This window comes from Aythya marila (assembly GCF_965140915.1).
Source record: "Aythya marila genome assembly, chromosome: 8".
NCBI classification, from domain to species: domain Eukaryota; kingdom Metazoa; phylum Chordata; class Aves; order Anseriformes; family Anatidae; genus Aythya; species Aythya marila.
The window spans coordinates 18,712,426-18,729,352 of NC_139049.1; positions in this window are offsets into that span (position 1 = coordinate 18,712,426).

Below are 16,927 nucleotides of genomic sequence, written 5' to 3' on the forward strand. Positions count from 1 at the left end.
GAGTAGAACTGTGAAGAGTACAATTGTAGTTTACAAAGTAACAAATTTCTTCAATTTCTCCATCTTGAATTCTTCCTGTAAATTTAAAGGTAATGATATATCAATACTTCTTTTGCTTATTTGTTTTAATTTTGCATAAACTAGAGAGGCAGACACTTAAAAACTCAATACAAAAGCTAGGTTAAAAAAACAAGATGTTCAATATACTGAACATTGACTAGTCTAATTGCTGATGGTCTTGAGTATCAGCTGTTTATGGCAAATTTTTGTTATCATCAATTAATCAGATTAAGTTAAAACTGTCCTTAAAAAGTTTTTTTTTGTTGTTTTGTTTTGTTTTGTTTTTGGTCTGTGTGTTTTGTTATTGTTTCTTGTTCGTTTTTAAGTTGTACAGAAGGTTAGTATAAATGATAGACACTCATATATCAGGTTCCATTGTAGAGCAATATGTTTCAGAGTTTACATGTATATCCCTTTTCTCAAGGATTTCTAGCTCAACTTAAAAACATCCTTTGGGATGAAAATTTCAGGGAAGGTCAAAATTTCTAAATTCATTCCCTTAATTCCAACCATTTAAAATATGTGTTAAGATATTATTTAAAGCTACCTTAGAAGTCTAGGGAGAGTTGTCTTAGATTTCGTACTTTTAATATGTTTTTTGGATACCAAGCTTGTTTTCTATAATGAAAACATCCTAAATCAAGGTGGACTGAGTGTAGATTTTAATATATTTATTATCTTTTTTGATGACAGAATAAAAAACATTTCACATATATAAGAATACCTCTTTAGCCAAAATTTCATAAGGACTTGTAGTATGTAAAGTTATTGAGCATGCAGGGCTCTGTGGATGAAGAGCTCCCCAGGTACACAATGATGGGGGGACTGGAGCTGTTAGTGTCAATGGTTTGCAAATAATGGGTCTCTAGGAGAATTTAAAATTGCAGTTTTCACTCCAGACTATGGTGCTTTTTAGGATGAGCTGAGTTGCTATGAGGCTTGGCACTCTTCAGTGCACCTTAGGCAGCAGTTCTTATACTTCCATTGAGATTGTAACAGCTGGCCATTACAATCAATCAAGTGATATTTCAGTGGTATTTTTTCTTTAATATTAAGGGAAGAAAAGGAAAAATAAAAGATATTACAATTGTAACTTGTCCCAGAAAAAGGAAAGAAATTAAAGATTTACCTTTGACGTTAAAAAGCAGGCACTTGCAAGTAAATCACAAACCAATCATGCATTTCTTTGTCTTTAGGACACTGCAGTATTTTCTATTAATATATAAACACTCTCTCAATATTTTAGTATTATTAATTTTGTGTGGGTGTTATTTATGTGTTACAACAGCCTTCTCTACATATGAGTGCAGAGTACTCAACTATAGAGTGTATGTAAACTTCTGGGTCTGATCAAAACTTCATTAGTCAAATATCATGTAGATTTTCCTAGCTTTAAAACAAACCTTCAAAGTGAAATTAAGGTGTTGAAGAAACGGGTGAAGAGATGGGGATTCTGAAGTGTAGACAGGCCAGAAATTGACCTTGAATGTTGGCCAAAAAGTCAACTTAGTGAAGTCTAGAACTGTAAGTTTCTGAATTCCTGAGACCGAATAGGAAGGAAGAGAGATGTGATTCACTTCAATGCACAGTTCAGATAGAGTCACAGCTTGTGCATAAGATGTTTCCACTTTTCACAAAGTACAGTTTAAATAAGTTAAATTATTATTTTTGCATAGTATCATATGTGTGACTAGTCGTAGTGTTTTAATGCTCTACATTGACTGGAACAGCTAATTCTATATTAACATAATCATATGTTCATTGTATAAACATGTAATTATTCTATATATAATTAAAAAAAGTTATTAATGAAGCATTCTTACTGGGTATTAGCAATTTGCTTATCAGCAACAAAGAAAATCCTGAATGCGGCAGTTATAATCACAGTTCTTAATGCAAAGAACATCCTACCTGGGGAGTACCTTGGTAACTACATATTTAGCTATTTTGTTACTTAATGTCTTCAGGGGAATTTAACAACTAAAGCATCTTTATGTTAAAGACTGGGACAGGGAAAATTACAGAGAAGCTCTAGTATGATGCAGCAACAGTGGTAGCAGCATGTTTAGACAGGTGGCAATTTCAGTCAGTTGGGTGCACATTCTACATAATACCAAATTTTGCATTTGTTTTTGAAGTAATGCAATTGACACTAATTTAAATAAGAGTTAAGGAACAGTAGGTTCAGAAAGTAATGCGAACCATTTAAACATCCCTCTGTTATCAGCTCCTGCTCTTCAGGGTTAATTCTTAACATGTGCAACCATGTTGTTTTTCCTCATATGTATTAACTGAGGGGACAAGAAAACCTCCTCCTAGGTGAAAGATCAGTGAAAATGGTATGTTGAAAGAAATGGGATCAAAGCATACTAGGAGGGCTGCATGGAGGAATCTGTTTCCTCCGTCATACTGTAGTGGTCAGTCCTTTGGTAACAATTTTTTTTTTTCTTCCACTACTAATGAAATGAATTCTATTCACCTCTTCCTTTTCATTTCCTTTACAGGTCATCACAGATGACCTCCAGAGTGACCAATCTCATCAGAAATCAGTTATGCTGACTTTGATTGAAAGCAATGAGAAAAGTTCAAGATGTTTTATGACTTGTGTGATTGAGGCAAAGAATCACGGACAGAGGAGGATTGTATCCTGCATCAAATGAAGTCTGGGAGTTAACTTTCTTGCTTAGAGGTTTAAAACTGAATGAAGCTCAGAAAGCTACCAGGTACTTTTAGTACAAGTTCTGTCATCTCTGCAGTTTCATGCTAAATTTCTCACAAGAAATATCCCATCGTAAGTGATGAAGGTCTTACCTATACAATGATATGTCATTATCATAAATAACTAAGTAGGGCAGAAAATCAATTTGTTTGGCATATAGTGGTATTATTGTATATTAAAATATTTTCCTATGGCTTTAAGAGAAAATGGCTTCAGAGTAAGCAGTTATAAACTTGATTTATCTACCAATCTGCCAAATCTCCCCTTCCAAAGGGAAGGATATTACATATGGTCAGCTTCTAAAAAGTACACTGTAATATTGTAATAATTAACATATTGATTGACATATTTTGCATAGCATCATCTTTTGCTCACCTGATTTTAGGAAAACTACTAAGCAGTGGAGAAAGTAGAAAAAAGTATTCTCCACCCTCTGCCTTAGTACAAGAGTAAGTGTGCTGACCATTTCTGTAATTATTAATTATTAATGTCTATATTACCATTGGTAATATATATTTATTAATTTTTACTTAAAACAGCACAGTAGTCATATATGCAAACTGATTCAGCTACCATCTCTAAACTACCGAATCCCAGATCTAAAGAATGTCACCTGTGAACTTTTTTCTATCCTTTCATAATGATATATTTGGTTGCAGTAGCGATCTCCTTTAAATTAATGGAGTTGACTGATAGAGCTGTACATGACATTCTTCCCTGTCCTGAGACATCTTCTGCCACGTGGCCTTTCATGGAGGCCCAGATCCATCACCATCACTTCAGACCTCCTTATAGCTAAGTTTCATCTTAGTCCTGTCATTCATTTACGAGTAGCATCTTTCAGATGATTCTTTGGATGGTTAGGAAAACATTTCATGTTCTTGTCTAAGCTCTTAACCTCATGTCTCAATTGCCATAACACTATTTCTTCTCACTTTGGCAAGTTTATCATGTGTCTTCACTTTTTTGCCTTCCTCCATGTTGACCCTTTACTTGAAACTTATGGAAAACATTTAAAAGGTGACATCATTAAATTAAAATCCTTGAAATTCTGTCTTGTTATAAAGCCTATAAAAGAAATGAGAAGGAATATTAGGCTGGGGTTGTTCTATGGATGTTGCCTTTCTTTCATGCTTTCTTTGCGTACCTGTCTCTACTTACATCTCTCTGTTCTCTCCAGCCTGATGCTTTGTTGTGCAGTTTGGGAATTGAGTGTTTTTGTCCTTTTGCACAGTAGACTCCCAGTCTATGATATGGGATCCCACACTGTGGTTAAAAAAAAATCTTTAACAAATAATTCAGTTAGGAGTCAAGTTGTGAATATACAGACTGGTTCATTTTTTACATGTTTAAACTTGTCATTTTGTTTTTGTCTTGCATAGAATTGGTGACTGTGATAGCATTTGACTTTTTAACTTGTTTTGTCTGTTTTAGGCATGCAAAGCTAGATTTAAGAGGTTAGACAGAGGAAGGGCTTAAATTATGAGATTCACCTGGCATAAAGACACCTAATCAGTGATCCCTAACCTGACACACACAACAGTAATCAGACATTAGCTGCAGTAAGCATCTAAACTTTTTCCTTTGAGACCTGCCTTTGTTTCTCTGGATGTGAGGTTTTGGAGATGTTCTCTTTAGCTGTCTTTTTTTACATCAGTCAAAGTAGATCACTCCTTGAGGTGCAAGCTGTCACTACAGCTTACATTATACCTTCAAGCATGGATTCTGCTCTGTAAGCCAGACATGTAGAAGGTAAGTGCTGTAATGATCTTATTCTACTACAAAGGCTAGATTTTGGGTTTAAAATTAAAATCCTTGTCACTTCTTTTCCAGTTGTTTTTTCCAGGAGTTGCTTACCATTTTGATTTGATTTTTACGTTTTTCCCCTAATCTGGGGAAAGTCATCTTTAAGAGCATAAAGGTATCCAGATAGCTGTCAATAAAGTTGCTGTTGTATGACACAGAGGGGAGTATTAAGCATATGTTCACACTTCTTGCATATTCACTCTGCAGTTATATTTGGGGTTTAGTAGTATGAAGATAGGGGTGTGAAGGTGGGGTGACCTATAGCACATAAAGAAGGGGTTGAATGTTATTCTATCAAGCCTATGGATGTTTAATGCATATACATATCTGATTTTTTTGCTAGGAAAAAATGTATTGCACTTAGATATTAAGCCTCCATCTCTCCAGCCTGATCCACTGATTGCTGTCCTTTTCATTTTGTCAGTAATATGCGAGCTTTCTTTTAATTCTGCTGTAATTTGCAGGGACTCAAAGCATGCTTGAAATTACTTACCTGACTGCACTTCGTGTGAAGAACTCTATCCTCTCAGCTGTTTTAGATTAACAGTGAATTACAGTTCACTTCAATGCAATTAGACCTAATGAGGTGCGTATGGAGGCTATTGGGCCACCATGTAACCACATTATATGGACTTGCTAGTTGCCATTTTAATCAATTGTTTTGACCTTTGAATGCAAAGTACTGCAAAGTACAAAGAAGTTCATGGCCCAGATACCTATTTATTCAAATGCAGAGAGAGATGATAAAAATTAGCCTTTGCTCAGGAAAACTGTTTCTCTGGGTAATCTTTAAAAAAGAAATCCTGTTTGCAAAAGGCTGCTTAAAATGATTTGTCATACCACAAGTGCAGTTGAAATATTGTCATCACTATTTTACTTTCTCTTCTGTGACTTGATTTTAAACTTGTCTTGCATCATTGGCTATTTAGGAACCAAGGCTAAATTTCAAGAAACAATTCCATTTTATCAGATTGCTTTGTGGTAATGAAAATCAAACACAACCTCATGTGAGATTGTTGGAAGTAGGAAGACTTCAACTAAGGCAGCTTTGTTTACCTGTGTGTGTGCCAGATTCTAATTTACAGAATTGAATTTTCGTACGAAGTTGTTGTTCAGGGCAGGGAGTTAAATGTAGAGTTAAAGCTGTGAGAGATGATGTTTTGTTTTTCAGGGAAACTTTCTGAGTGTAGCAAAATGAAAAGCAGTAGGACTATTTCTACAGGTTTTACATAGATACAAATCTGTTGCTCCCTACATAATTATAGCTCTTCCATTAGTTTGTTCCCTGTTTTGCTTCTTGCTGGCAGGCAGCTAAGTACCACAAAGCCCCTGGATGTGTTTTGTGTTTGTCTTAATGGAGAATATTAAAAAAAAAAAAAAAAAAAGTTTGGTGCTCCTTAGAAATTCAAAGTGATTTTTAAGTTAATTAGAAATATATTTATATAAGTTGCCATGAGGTCTTGCCTTGTCTTTATACCACATAATATAGATCAGCCTAAAATGTTTTGTAAACGTACCTACCCAGTATTTCTGCTGTTAAAACCTTCCTAAGTATGGACTTCTATCTTTGAGAGCAAATATTTGCAAGTAATGGCTAAAATAATTCTTATCAGTCACTTCAAGGAGACTGAGAAATCTCCTTGGAATGTTTGAAAATTAGTGTCTTACAACTTTCAAGATAGCTTTTGAACCACACCTCCTGAGAGGACATGAGTCAGATGTGTGACCTAACAGGAATCGAGATATGAATTCCTGGTTATGAGTCATACTAAGGAACAATGTCTTGATGTGTCCTTGAAACTACAAGCATGTAAACTTCCTTCTTCCTATTGTGCTTAGCTTCTAAACGAGAAATATTTTGTACTTTAATTTAAGTAATATCACAAGAAATCATGCTTTATTCTAACTGCATGTAAGGTGACAAGGTAATTAAGTGAAATAACAAACATTTTATAGAAGACTCCAAATTAGATAGGAGTCTCTTTATCTCCATATATGTATACACATATAAGTAGTGTTAAAAGCTGTCTTATACTCACCTAAATGTGTTCAAACCACTTTTCTGTCTCTAACATGTTAATGATTTTGCATTTCCAAAATAAATACCTAAATACATGGAAAATGTGTGGAAATCCTATCAGTTAATTACAGTTGTAATTATCAATGGACTATATGACCCACTGGTAATTGCTTAATATATTAAGCTTGTAGACCTTTTATTCCTGTACTTTAACGTCACCCAATCTTCCCACTATTGTATGTGTCTACTATAGTAACAAATGTTATATTTCAAACATTTGTCCATACTAATGAAGTATGCATGGTGTTAAAATAAAAATGAGAACATACTGAATTATATGAACTCGGCAAAAAATACTGATAGCCCAAGAAAAAAGTATCTTCAGGATCAATACTGGCTACTATGCAATGAGATGAAATGCTTTTCCTCTAAGACATAATTTATATTACAAATGTTTTCAATGATCTGTTCTATGGATCTTCCAGCTGTGCTATGAAGTAACTGATATTGGTGACAGCACCAAAACTGATCTCATCTGAAGTAGCTTTTCCTGTACAATAGAAGCACATGTCTATCTTGTATATGCGGTATGTAAGCTTCTTCCGTTGTTTTCCAATTGAGGATTTAAGTGTGAGTGAATGTAGAATAGATATTCCTTCTAAATGGACTGAGATGTATGCTTGTAAAGGAGTTATGGACAACCTGAAATGCATATTGACTTGACTTGTATTTGAATTCCTTTCCTTTTTCTTTGCAAAGGTTCGTTGATGTTAAAGGCCATCTGTTTCCTGTAGTGCAGAAACATAGACATTAAGAGAACAGAATTTTAATCCGTTCAGTGAACTACAATTTAAATGTTTGTTTCAAGAATCTCAATAGTTTCAGCACTGGAATTTTGAGTGCAGTGATTTTGTGCTTGTTTGTATATTTAATGTCTGAGTGTTATGATATTTCTCATAGTAATGAAGCCTGGCATAGTACTGCTATGTCTGTCGTGGCACAATTTCAAACTTGAGGATACTTAAATCTCACATACTTGACTGAATGAGCTGGATCTGATGTGAACCATACTTTACTGAGTAGGAGTACCTTCTTAGTAGAAGGTAAGAAATGTTCAACTGAGGCTCTTTCTACAGTTTAATGGTACAGGTGTATATACAGACTTGATGTCATAGCTAGCTGTCTCGGTGTAGAAGACATGTAAAACCTAGACCATCTTGAGAATTCAGGTGGTTAATGCTCCATCTCTCACATCAGCTGAGTGTTTGTTGCCTTAGTCCTTCAATCTGTAAGGAGCTGCTCCTGTATTTAAATATGCTTTGTTAAATTTTGAACTTTCAAGAAACAAACTTCAGAGGAAATATTTAATAACTTAATACAAGTATGATGTTAAACAGGATATTTATACGTATAAACACTACTTTCCTGTTGTTTGATTTAGCTGTGTAGAGTGGACCTAGGGAGGCACAAGAAAGTGAAAAAAGGATGCTTTGAAACTAAGTAATTGGAGAAGTTTCGTGATGAAAATGATTGTAAAATACATCAATTTATGGTTGTATTAAAACAAACGTAAGGGCCAAATTTGGCTTATGAAAGCCATGGAGGAAATATGTGACTTTCTAATTCATTATGATGAACAAGAACAGAACCTCCTTTTTTAATCTCCAGAAAACCTAATGAGCTATTAATTATATCTAATGTGTACTTAAGGTTGATGAGCTGTTGCTTTAGTAATTTTTACAACTCAGAAGCCTATGGACACTTTAAGTACTGATGGTGTAACTTTAAAAGATATAGATTTTGTTTAGTTTGTTTTGTTTTATGAAAATATCTATTGCCCATGTAAGTCTCCTTTACATACAGAGAGCTTATGATAAATGGTAACCAGGTGTCATTCTTAAAAAGGGAAACGTTTTAACAAAGTTCTAAATTAATATAAGGTAATTACTAGGTCAACTTTCAGTCTCAAAAGATTAAATCTCAAAGATGAAAGAGTTTTTACAATTAAAAGAATCTGTGACAATACTTTTATTATTTGTATTGTTCCTTTGTATGTTCCTTTAAGAATATACAGCAGCCTCATATTGTTATGTCAAAAATCCTAATCCTGAATGAATAACTCTACATTTATATTTGAATCTAATATAACTTAGTGCTGTACAGAAGAAGAAAAATACTCAACTGTAGCGTATATCAAAGAAGATTTAAATGTCCACAAATGTTCTTGAGAAGATTCTCTGATTAAAAAAACAGTGCACTTAGGCTTCTCATATCTCAGCTGCTTTCACTGTGTTGAATAGCATTAAATAATAGCATTTTAACAGTACTGAAGTGAAAAGTAGTTGTATAAATGTGCTGACAAAATTATGTGCCCTTTATTGACATACACAGTTTTCTTAATCATATCCATTTTTTGAGGCTAAGCTAAGGATTTTAAAATAAAACACTATCCTATGAGACACTTAGTTATAGTAATTGTATCAGATGTTACCTGTTAATATACTTAGTCATAAATATTAAAGCTGATTACTTGTATGTGACATAAAACTATATAATTAAATAATATATCTAATGGATGTACAATTTTTCCAAATAGCTATTGTTCTTGTTCTATTTGTTATGCTGTTTATTTGTTTGTATGTGAAAATAATAACAGAATAATACTTCAGGAACATTTTCAAAACAACTAACGTTTTGGCTTCAAACACAATTAGAACAAAAAGCACAAAAACACATTATAATATAAATCTGACATGTAGTTTTCCTTCAGGAGATATTCAGTTTTTAGTTTTAAACAAGTCCCTTAGAAGCTTTAGGGTTCTTAGGATGCCTAGAGTCAATTTTGAACAATTTTGCAACTTACTACAGGGAATCTTAATTCAAATTCAACAAAACACTGGAAGAGGTAGTGCTTTGGAGTATTTAATTTTCTCAAAGGACCATCATCGGTGTGAAGCATCAGATGGGGAGAAGCAACATGTAAATAAAATGTCAACCTGAAAACATGGTAAATAGCAAGAATAAGTCTCTCATTTTAGATGGGAAGAAAAAATGCATCTTTTCACATTATCAAGACATATAACAGTAGTCACTGTGATAAAAAGCAATCTTACACATTGTTTCACTATTAGAGTATGAGATTAGTGTTTTCTGTATTAGAAGTTGTTAGTTGCAAATATAAAATATAGGATCTAATTATGGGATTGTCATTTGAGAGAAACAGAGAAATTCTACTAAACTTGGGCTTCAAGTTTCTTGAAGTTTCCTTTTCTGAATATGTTTTTTCTTTAGTACCTCTGAAGAAGTTACTCAATAACAGGGGCAAATAATTTTCATTTTTTGTTTTGTTTTTGTTGTTTCAGATTTTTTTTAGCATTGGTTGCTAATGATGAGATGTGTCTTACTGCTTATGTTTTATTATGGTGTTTCATCTATGACAAACTGAGAGCGTTTAAGCTGGAAAACCACAAACGATCTTACTGAGTGCTTTCATGATGATTTTAGGCAGGGGAAAAAAAAGAGAAAATTCATGTCTCATGTAAAGTTTGTCAGTATTACAGTGTTTTTGGCTCTATGTTCATAATTAACAAATTATTTCAAACTAAAATTAACAGTAGAACCACCTCAATAAATGTATCTAGAAAACCAAGGACCATATTTTTATTAATATTAAACAGTTCTACTCTTTTGTGAATGCTTGTCTTTAATACCATTCTCCAAATGATATGTGCATATCTCACTCTCTTCTGTTAGCAGATTAAGGCTTCAGAGTTTATCACATTAATTATGGTAATTTAATAGAATAACGTTTGATGTAGAAAAAAATCTGAAAATAATTTATTTCATCAGAATCTACCAAATCTACCTAATCTATTCTGATAGATCAGAATCTATCATCCCATACTGTCTTTGTATATTAGTCATAATTACAAAGCTTTTAGACACTATTACTAAGATTCTTAAATGCCCTTTTCTTATTGTTGACTGATATGCCTAGAAGTTAACAAAGGCATTACAATATAAACTAAAAATATGAATGTAGTTCTTTTTAAAGTATTTTCACTTCAATGGTATCAAGGAGCCTGTAATCACATACATCCTGTCTTTAATGCATTTTAACTCTAATGTTACTTTTTGTTTGTTTGTTTGTTTGTTTGTTTTTCTGCTTTATTTAATCTGCTGAAGTGGGAATAACAATGAAATATGCAGAATTTTGACTTCCAGTGCTCTGGAAGAGTAGGAATATAGAGGAATGAAGACATGTGATCAGGTAGGCTTGTGTTGTGTATTGTCAAGGCTTGTTATCAGATAGGCTTCTGTTGTGTATTGTCAAGGAAACAGCTTTGTGATTTTCTTTGCGAACTATGCACCAGTGCTTTGTTGTTGTTGTTTTATGTTTTTTTTTTTTGTTTTTTTTTTTTCTTCCCCCCTCTGGCAATTAGTGTATCTAACAGTCCTTGTCAAATGATTCTTTATTACTTACAAAAATAAATAAATCTTTAAGTTTACATATCCTTTATCTGCTATAAAAATAAAAGCTATTACTATTAACTAAATAATTTGTGTATTTCTGAAAGGAATAGACTGATATTTTAGAATTGAAGTATTAATACTAATGGCTTTCTCTGCCAGTATATAACAGAACATATACATAAACAGGGCCACTCATACGTACAGCAGAAGGTATTGCTGCTGGCAAGCCTTAGCAGAAAAAATGATAACACTTGTATCTCATCACCACAGCAGAGTGCTGTGAGGTCAAAACATTTGTCCCATGTTACTTTCCCTATCTTCTTCAGTTTGACACACTGCACTAAAAAGATATAGACCTGCTGTCACAATCCCAGTAGATCAAGTTGTTGGTGTCAAATATTTTCAGCCCCTTCAGGCCAAAGCACTATGCTGGCAGCCTCACCAGAGAGCCAGATGAGCCCTCAGTACATCATATAGTCACTTTATTACCTCTGTCTAGTGCTGACTGAATAACATCAAGCATAGAAAAGGTGACTGTGCATAGTTACTTCACCATATTTTCCTTCCCTAAGGAGGTATGGCAGACCGGACAGGCTTGTATACTGAGAGTATGCTGGTCTGCCAGTTGTTTTCTATAATACTATTCATTCTTTGCCTTTCTGAAAACACCTAGAAAAATAGTAATCTCTCCTATCCTTTTCAAAATTCATTGATAAATTATACAATACACTAAATAATATGAACAAAAATAATAAGTTTTCTTGTGTAGCTCCTCACAGCTGCAGTTTAATGATAGCATTTCTTACAGTGCTAATTCATGCCAGGTTTTCTGAATTCTCTCATCTTCATCTTGCCCATTTTCTGGGAATTATCTTGTGTATTTCTTTTAATGCAAGAGATTGGCACAGCTATCTTTGTCACTTTCTTTCTATGATCACTATTGACAGCTTTTTTATAACCACTCTGACTTTTGATATTTTCAATAATCACAGAGATTAAATTGTCTTTAATTCCAAATTACAATCTGTTTTTAACTTATGTGGAAATACACTGATAGTTCCTTATCTTGATTAGCATTGTGCAGTGTATCTTGGAGTGAGGAAAATATTGCTGTAACATAAAGGAAAAGATGAACAGCACAGCACAGAATAATGAAATGGGTTGGGTTGGAGGGGACCTTTAAATACCATCTAGTCTAACCACCCTGTTATGAGCAGAGATCGGATTTCATTAGATCAGGTTACTTAATGCCCTGTCCAATGTGACTACCATAAAACAGGTTAGACAGAGCTTCAGTACCTCATTAAATAAAATTAATTTTAAAAATGGTTCGGATTAATTTGAAATACATGTATATATACAGATCTGGCTCGCATTCACCAAGGCACTAAGTTTCAGTTTGAATTTTGACCTTTTTTTTTTTTTTTTTTTTTTTTTTTACTCTAAGGCTAATATAGATATCCAACTATAGATATTTAAAACCTATCTTTTAAAACCTATCTTTTAAAACCTAATTTAATAGTAGCAATCTTAAAACAAAACCACAATCAGTACTGAAGCAAAACTTAGAAGTCTTTTCTGCCACTAACTAGATAATACATGTATATGTAGAAGATGGCATCACAGTGAGAAATTTATAGTGACAATACGCTTTTGTTAGTCTTATCTTTCATGCAGTGAAAAAGCTTCTAATGATCATCTGGCCGTAGTAGTTTTTAGTAAAATGCTCAAATTTGACCAGACTGCATGCTTACCATTTGACATACGCTAGGAGAATCCTTCAGAGTGCTGGAGAGGGGTTTATTGAATACTTTTTTATTATTATTATTTAACATTTATTTTAAAATGAAACATCTCATCCTTTTGTTCTCTTGATAATGGTGTAAATATATTATGGAAGTGAAATTAGTTACTATTAGTGATAACAGTGTAAACTAAAGTTGTTTGTCCAGTCCAGAAGGTGTTAACTAGGTACCTGTAATACTTTTTCCTTTTTTCCTCCTGCCATTCTATGTATCCCAATGACTCATTCTTTTAGATAATAGAGTTGATGGAATTTACTTCAGAGAGATAGTTTTATAAAAACACACACAAATGTACAGTTTTCCAAGCCAAGGGAAAAATGTGTTTTCTGAAACAAATCAACAGCTTACCATTTCTCAGAACTGAGGGGAGGTGATATAAGTATGGCAAGTGATCTTTGTTTTTTGTTTCATTTGAAAGAGAAATAATGCCATCTTTAATAATAAAAACAACAGCAACAACAGAAAAAAAAATGGTTACATTTCTTATTTTAACAACTCTTCTGATAGGTCCTCATCATCTGTCATAGGAGCATGCATAGTTTAAGAGAAAGAAATCCAGGTTTGATACATGATTTCATAATAAAATTGGGTTTCTTTTACTGTCATTGAGCTCTTTAGTTGGAACTTTGGAATCTAAAATCTCTTAATGGCAAATGAGTCTAGGGGGTGGAAACCTAAGTACTCATAAAGACATTGTTTCACAGACAGGGATTTTACATTATTTTGAGTTTGCTGATTTTGCTGGAGTAATCCAAAGCCAAAACAGGCCTGTGGGTAAGAGCTATAAGGGTTTTCTAGTAGCTTTCATTCATTCATTCATTCATTCATTCATTCATTCATTCATTCATTCATTATTTTCATTATTTTAGTTATTAGAATTGGTGACCAGTAAAAACAGGTTAAGATTTACATTGAAATGAAAGTAACCTATTGTCATGTAGATTATGCTTATGAAAAGATTCCTCATGTTAAATCCAGTATTAAGAAAAAAATATTAATACACAAAGTTTGCAGGAGTTACAAATAATTGGACGCTGTTAACTTTGCTCTCAATTGAATTGTTTTTTTATTAATAACCCTGTCAACACATGTAACATTTTACTATCAAAGCTTTATTTCTTTTGTAATTCTGTTCTTTATTAAAAACTAGTTAAATGTTTGAGGTGTTAGGATGTGTAATCAGACTGCCTGTTGTGCTCCATTTCTGGACCTGCATACTACCGGAGAAATGGAGAATGATCTCCTGCAGTAACATTCAGAGGGGCTGTGAACTCTGTTGGAGAAGGACACCTATTTGAGCCTCTTGCTTTTGATAATAGAATTGTGTTCTTCTGTTTGGTGGCCATTAGGCAGCTAACTACTTTGGTAACAAGATTATAATATAAAAGATTTTACTATATATATTTATAGCTGATTTAGTTTCTGAAGGGCAGATCTGTAACTGAAGTAGACATAGGAACCTTTCTGGAGACTGCAATGAAGAAAAGGATGGAACGTGAGATGAAAGGATCTGTATTATATTTCAGGGATCAGTTATCTGAAAGATATATGTTGTTAGATGCCTAAGGTCCTTACAGGGTCAAATTTTCAGATGGGGCCCATGAATACTTTAGGGTTTTGATAATACTTAAGGGTTTCAGATCCCTTAAAGGCACCTGGGAAAGACAGTAGTATACATAACAGATTGTGGAATGGATGTCCATATAAGGATCTTTGGGCTTTTAAATATAATGCTAATTAACATTTAGATTAAGATTGGCAAGAATTTTGCTTTATCTGAACATTCTGAAAAACAAAATATTACTCCTATACTCTTTAGTCATGATTGCCATGAAATGAAGAATGATGGACAGAGGTCTGTTGAATCTAGCTTTAAAAAAATGAGGAGAAAGGAAAAGGTGTAGAATGAAATAATATGGCCATGATAAGCACAAAGAACAATTTCCTTATTTTTGACATCCCATTAAGTTGTGGTGTACAAGAAGTCTTGATACTGATTTTTGTACACAGACACACAGCAAAAAAAAAAAAGGGAAGGCACTATGCTTTTCTATATTATCCATACAGTACCAGTTATGTTTAACCTTTAAGAAAGCCTAACAGCTGCAGTGCAGTAAAGAGCAGGAAAAAAAAAAAAAAATCTGAAGGCACAATTAGAGTGGTACAAACTATTAGCTAGAATTAGCTTTTAATATAGCAACCTATTTATTTTGTTGGAAGTAAACACAGAAAGTTTGCTAATATATTCTGTAGGTATGTTTCTGTCTTTGGCATAGTGTCCATGCAAGTGGAGTTATTGGAGTGTACCTTATAGATATATAGATATATATAGGTATAGAGATATATAGAGAGAGAGAGAGAGAGAATTGGGTATGGAAACAATCAGAAGTACACTGTAAGATTCATACAAATATACTTTTTTTTTTTTTAAATCTTGGAGGAACCAGCCTGTAAAGAATATGCAGAGCCAGTTCAAAGTTACAGAAAGTAGTATAGATTTTTTTTTTTTTTCCTGTGAAAAACAATGGTTCTGTACAGACATGTAACCTAAAAGACAAGTAACATTACCTCTCAGTTTCATTTCATATGAAAGCAACACAGTATGTGGAACACTTAATTTGTCTAAACATTCTGGCAGCTCTCATCAAGAGGCCAGTATAAACTTTACTAGTTTGGCTCATTAAATTGAAAATGGGCTTGGAAAAGGTCATAGGGAATTAGAGGTTACAGAACCAATAATCAAAGCAATTAGCTATAACTTGAGTCTTCTGAGCTGCCTAAAAGAGAAAGCAGACCTGACCTTGTCAAAGAGAGAAGGATATTAAAATTATATGCCAAGAAGTAACACAGAACGGCTATTACAACCATGTAGAGCATTGCAGAACTGTGGGGGTTTTTTTGCTTTTTTTTTTTTTTTTTTTCTCAAGAGTTAATATGATGCTATTTCTGGAGTAAGCTCTCTATCTGTTTTAAAAGTTTCTGATTCACTGTGAGGATTCATATGCTTTTTTCTATTGTGATAGTACAGACATCAAAGTCTCAGGATCTGATCCTTCTCAATTATTATACTGTAAATCAGAAATCATTGAACTTAATTGAGTTCTGTCAGTGTAAAAGTGATGTGAGAGTAGAAACAGGCTGTTAATGTCCAGATGAATTTTGATTAAAATAATCTATTCTGTGAAATCTGAAAACTTATATCAAATATACTAAGTTGTTAAATGCTTTTTATTTTAACGCACTTTCACATAAAATTCTTTGTTCCTGTAGCAGTTACTCATTTCTCTGAATTTTCATAGAATCATACACTATCCTGAGTTGGAAGGAACCCACAAGGATCATCAAGTCCTGGCTGCATGCATGGCAACCCAAAAATCAGACCATATGTCTGAGAGTGTTGTCCAAATGCTTCTTGAATTTTATTATTTTTATTTGTCCCGAGGAAAAAGGCTTCCCATTTAGAGTTTCCTAAAAGGTTTCGGAGTTTATTCATTTTTATTTATTTATTTATCTATTTATTTATTTATTTTAAAGTTGCAGGCACATATCAGATAAAAGTCTATTCAAGATATGAAGTTAGAATAACATTTAGAATCATAGAATATCCCAAGTTGTAAGGAACCCATCAAGTCCATCTCCTGGGTCCATAAAGGACCACCCAATTATTTGTTTTGCATTAACACCCTGAAGATTATTACTGAGCTTCCATGTTAGTCCACTTGACACAGTAATATCCGTCTCCTGAGTTCCCTGCATCTCACATTGGCTGATATTACCTACGGTGTTCAACAGCTCTGTCAATAACTGTAAAAATGTGTTTCAAGACCACTCTGTTAACCACTGTGACTAGTTTATATTTTCCCATGTGGGCGAGCTTTAAGTCATGCTTTGCATTACTTCTTAGAGTGATTGCTGTAGTCTGAGCAAGATGGATACTTAAAGTTGTAGCTTCTCTCTCAGTTGAGATTAGGCTCCATTGGCTTCAGTGTAGAGCAAAGAGGCTATGTAACTCAGTACTTATCAGCTCAGTACTTAGCTACTTTT